Source organism: Mustela erminea, chromosome 16 (genome assembly GCF_009829155.1).
Source record: "Mustela erminea isolate mMusErm1 chromosome 16, mMusErm1.Pri, whole genome shotgun sequence".
Classification (NCBI taxonomy): Eukaryota; Metazoa; Chordata; class Mammalia; order Carnivora; family Mustelidae; genus Mustela; species Mustela erminea.
In genome coordinates, this window is record NC_045629.1 from 65,230,375 (window position 1) to 65,236,143 (window position 5,769).

A 5,769-nucleotide genomic window follows, 5' to 3' on the forward strand; every position below is an offset into this window, starting at 1 on the left:
CAGGCTCCCTGCTGAGCAGAGAGCCTGATGCAGGGCTCAATCCCAGGACCCTGGGACCATGACTTGAGCCGAAGGCAGAGGCTTAACCCACTGAGCCACCCCGGCGCCCCAGTATAATGTTTTTTAACTGAACTTATTTTCTATTATTATCCTAAGAAATAATATTGGATATATCAGATCTACCTCTTTAATTTGAAAAAAGCTAAATGTCAAAAACCTACTGTGAACCTCCTATTACTGGGAAAATATTAGATCAACTCTCTTTTTTCATCTAGAACAAGATGAAAACATCAGTAGTTTCATTTATTCCTTTATTTCTTTACTTATCAACAAACGGTTATAAGACTCCTTCTAAATGTCATACACGGTTATATGCATTGAGGATATTCTAGTAAGCTACAGAGAAAAAAGTCTGCCTCATAGACATTATATACATATACATGTACATATACATTCATATGTATATATGAATGTTCATATGTATATATGAATACTCATATGTATATGCACACGTATATACAAGTACATATACATATGAATGTATATGTACATGTACATGTATTGTACATGTATACGTAGACATATACATATACATATCATGGGGTATGGGGTATACTAAGCAGTTAAAAAAACTGCAGAGAACAATAAAGCACGAAAGAAGGATAGAAAGTGCTTGTAGGCATCCATTTTAAATGTCCTGAGAAGGGGCTGTTGAAGAAAAGACTAGAAAAACGTGAGGGGATAAGCCATGCAGATATTTGGGATAAGAGCTTTACTGCGGAACACAAACTAAGTGAAAAGCAGAGCTTGGATTAGAGTACGGTAAGTGACGGGCCTTGGCTGTAAAATTGAAGGAAGACCCCAATCTCACTTCATGAAAATACAGTTGATCTTGAAAAGGCTGGGAGGCAGACTGCCTGCAGAAAATTTCAGAGCCAGTGAGGTGCTCAGTGTGCCTGATGCAAAGGGACCCATGTGGACAGCAGCTCACTGGGTCAGAGGTGTAAGGCAACCACGGAGATGTCTCCGGGCCATTGCAAGTGGTTGGCTTTGATCTGAGTAAGATGGGCAGCCACTGTGGGGTGTTGAGCTGAGGAGTACTCTAATTACAACTTAAAAAAGGGGAAAAAAGGAATAAGGATATAAAAGAATGAGCTAAATCTGCCATTATTTGCAGATGATAAAATTCACATAGAAAACCTGAAAAAAAGTCAACAGAAAATATGTTGGAAAAATTAGAGATGAACAGGGTTGCTGGATTTGAGGTCAATATGTGAAACCAACAGTGTTCCTCCATGACAAAAACATCAATTAGAAAATATTGTAAAACAACAACATGTGATTTATAAGAGCATACAAAGAGATCTGTACATTATCTAGGCACTAAATGAGCAAAAATGTCTATAGTTTTTATGGAAAACAATTTTGAAGTTTATTAAAAACATAAACAAGATTGGAAAAAGTTGAGTTGAAGCTTAAGGATTTAATATTTAACGATATCAGCTGTATCCAAAGCAATCAATAAATTTAATACAAAAAAATCAAGTTTCCTTTACCAGTAATGATCAATTAGAAAATATAATAGAGGGACACCTGGGTGCTCAGTCGGTTAAGTGGCTCCATTCGGCTCAGGTCATGATCCCAGGGTCCTGGGATCAAGTCCCGCATCAGGCTCCTTGCTCGGCAGGCAGCCTGCTTCTCTCTCTGCTTCTGCCTGTCACTCTGTCTGCTTGTGTGCTCTCTCTTTCTCTGACAAATAAATAAATAAATAAGTAAAAATATATTAGAAAAAGAAAAATATATTAGAAATTTAAATACTCTCCAAATAGCAACAAATCCTAACAGCTTTATAAATGTTGATCAAGCTTTCATGGAGAAACATTTTAAACTCCAGTACAATATGTAAAAGAACACTTACAAAAGATGGAAATATACCATATTCATGAATGAGACTAATTAGCATCATAAACATATTACTTTTTCTCAAATTATTTTATAAATCTAATGCTATTCCAATCAAAATTCAATACAGATTTATTCCAAAATTTAGATGAGATATACAGATACAAGAATACTTGTCAGTTTTAAAAAGAAAAGGAAAGAGAGAAGTTCATCTTGGTTACACATGATTTACAATAAAGACTTAGAAATAGTTTGGGTCCAGTACATAAGAACAAGTAAATTAACTAATAAAACATAATAGCGGGTCAAAAAATAGATCTATGTAATATGGGGAAGTGATTTCTCATGCTCGTGCAGCCTAACTAGGATAAACACCTATAATGTGAAAGGCTGACATAGGTTAATATCTATAATACTGAAAGAATTCTTACAAATATACATTAAAAACTAGTGTGCTGAACTGAAAAATGGGCAAATTTATCAATAGGCAATTCACAATGAATTCAAAAAAGCTAACAAGTATAAGCTGAGATGCCTGAAATAACATTTGACTACTTTATACCCACTAATTTGGCAAAAATCAAAAAGAGCGTTGAGGTGTAAGTGCCTGAAAATTAGCTTTTTTGAATGTAATAGAAGTACTGGACAGTAAGCCTTTGATCACTGAGGCACCCCTTTCAAAGATATCTGTGTTGAATGAACACATCTGGATAGAGCCAGGTCCCTCCACCCATTAAGTTTGCATTTTAGAGAGCCCCAAGTGAGTTAGATAACTGACCACTTGAGTGACCCTGTTTCCCTTCTCAGGCTTTAATTCTTACTCTTTGTTCTAAATTCACCAGTCAAGAGTGATCCTGTGAAATCCTAGGCACCCTACCCTCAATTGATAAAGAGAGTCCCTGGTCCATGCACACTCTGTCTCTTCCTCTGTGACCTGGCTGTGTGTCCCTGGTTGTGTTGCTGAGGTAGGTCCCACAATCAATAATAAGCACCACAAGAGCAGGTCCAGCCACAACACTGGCTCTGTTAGGCAAGTGTCCACAGGGACTTGCCACAGTAATGGAGGCTCAGATGAGTGCCTCCAGGCATTTCCGGTTCCTGGCATCCCTGTAGATAGGCTGAGACCTACCCAAAACGAGGGTAATGCCACATTTGAAACACACCTGCAGGTGGAATTGGAAGCTAATACAGTCATCTGGACAGCAATTTGAAGCATTTAATGCAATGAAATATTAATAAATCCTGGTAATCCTCTCTTTTGTATATATCCCAGGGAGAACTGTCCACGGATCCATAAACAGGCTTATCTAAGAATGATCAGCTGAGCACTGTGTATGGACATGGGGGATTGATGACAACCAAGGTATGTATCTGTGGATGGACAGATAAATAGAAAGTGTTGTGTTCAGTGGCTTACCTAGGCTATCAGAAGCAACACTAAATACAAATATATAAAACAAGTGTTGATGGGGATAAAAAACTAAGAATCATAAGATACAATTTACCTTGTCTTCATGCAAATTCATAACACCTATATACACAAAATAATAACATTCATTTTCCAAAGAACCATACAACTTTAAAGACTTCAGCCTATACCCATGCCCATGACAGCAAGAGAAGAACAGAGAGAGAGAGAGAGAGAGAGAGAGAGGTGATTAAGGAGAAAATACTGAAAGGAGATAAAATAAGAGGAGGGCATTGTCTCTAATGATAATATTAATTACTAGAAATAAGATTAACCTTATTTTTTTATACTGGAGCTCTAGAAGAAAGAGAAGAAAAAGGAAGAAAAAGGTTTTAATTAAAAAACTAGATAAAATCAGGGGGAAGTCTAGATTTTGAGAGTCACTTCTCATTCTAACAGTCTGGTTTTCTATGATACATGAGATCCTTCTGTAGTGTGTAAGCCTTGAGAGACGATTTGTATCATTTTCCATTAATGGGATGAAGCCAAACACCTGCAAATTCAGTAAATTCAGGCAAACTAGGCTCAGGGGAGCTAGTTTCACATTATCTGTCAACAAGGACATCAAAGGGAGGTGGGAAATCAGAATCATCTGTCTCTGGGCTCCAAGCCCTGGCTATGACTCCCCAAACAGCAATTATAGTAATTCTCAGTGTTCCTATAACCCTCAGCATCTGTTAATTGTTTAGGGCTTCATATTCTACCCTGGAGGCCTCTTGGTGTTTTCAGTTTAGTTAAGGAGTGAACTAAAATAATAGACAGGTATGTTAAAAACATTGAGTCAGTGAGCAAATGTTCTGTCGAGTTGATGTGCAGATAGCCACAAAAAATTAATTTTTACACCTGATTTTAATCCAGTGAGGTTTAATTAGGACTCCAAAGAGGAGTTTGTAAAGAGAAGATATCCTGCTCAAAATGAGGAAGACAAAAAAAATCCTTAACAACTGGAACAGGCAACATGAAATTCGCAACCATGGGATACAGTGGGGTTACTATACTATACACTTTTCTAACAGAATGAGATATTTTGAAAGGTTAGAGATGGTATGGAGGGTATTTATGACTCAGTGAGCCTTTCTGGACTACAGGTCTCTTTCGAGCATGGAGAGTCCATGGTCCCATGATGGTGTGTTACATGCTTGAAGACCACAGACTAAAACAGATACTGCTTCACAGGACTCTGAGTGAAGTTACACTGTCCAACTTTGTAGAGCTCTTCCCATCTCACTGGTGTGGGAGCTACTGGAAAAGCCTCAGGACATGAAAGTCAAAGAATGCAGACCAGAATGGAAAATATTCCTTTGGGAGATGTATCAGCTTCAGAACTAGAAATCAATGGTACTGGCTATCTTGAGAGATGGTCACCTACATGTCCCTGTGGGCCTTAGCTGCTAAGTGAAGAGGAATGTGTGACTGGAATTTATTCTCAGTGTGACTGGAATGTGTGACTGGAATTTATTTCTCAGTAGGTGTCCTTGATAGTTTCTTACATACACAGTGTAAACAGTTTACTGCTGTCTTTTTCAGGTGGTAGGTCAGGCATTCTCAACAAATACTCATGTCATCTTCATAAAATCTTTAGTTAGAAACTTTTTGAGGTATTGCTCTGTGCACAATCCAACTTCACTAATACTTGGAATCAGTATTCCATCCAAAGAGAGACAGGCAGCACACAGTAGGTCCAAACACATATTAGGTCTGTTTTGAGAAGACATTTCTCTCTCTCCAGATGAGCTATGTGCTCTTCTAGGAACTCCATATTCTTTGGGCGCAGGAAGCAGATACCAAGTGACATTCTTGCCTTTCTTCTCTGAGTTTCCTTAGCATTTATTTCTCTAATCAGCAATCCATAGTCAACCTGCAGATCCATGAGTATGGAAATTACTTACTTTATAATTCTTTGTTGTATAGCAAAAGACCATTCATACCCTAAATAGTTTATAATTTCTGCATATTCAAAACCTCCCCAAAATCATAGCCCCTCTTTGAGAGATGGATACTAAGGGTTCTTTTTTTTTTTAAGATTTTATTTATTTATTTGATAGAGAGAGATCACAAGTAGGCAGAGAGGCAGGCAGAGAGAGAGGGGGAAGCAGGCTCCCTGCTGAGCAGAGAGCCCGATATCGGACTTGATCCCAGGACCCCGAGATCATGACCTGAGCCAAAGCCAGCGGCTTAACCCACTGAGCCACCCAGGCGCCCCAATACTAAGGGTTCTAATAGCTGTTGCCCTTAAACACAATTCCAGGGTAGCTACCTTTGGTGACAGAAGTTCTCCCCCTACCCTCCAAGATCTCCTTCAAAATCACACCAGGCCTCTCCTACCCATGTCCCCAAGAAGATGAAGGAAAGACAAGAGAATAATCCAGTTGCTTACTTACAAATTCAACAAGCATGGT

The 5,769-nt window shown here is 38.4% G+C and overlaps 1 long non-coding RNA gene across 1 annotated transcript; it reads left to right on the plus strand.

The window, feature by feature from the left end:
• The first annotated feature begins 2,864 nt into the window (after window positions 1–2,864).
• LOC116575546 lies at window positions 2,865–5,121 on the plus strand. Its single transcript, XR_004279819.1, has 3 exons — window positions 2,865–3,042; window positions 3,176–3,265; window positions 4,459–5,121. It is a non-coding gene; the product is annotated as an uncharacterized LOC116575546 (long non-coding RNA).
• Window positions 5,122–5,769: the final 648 nt, after the last annotated feature.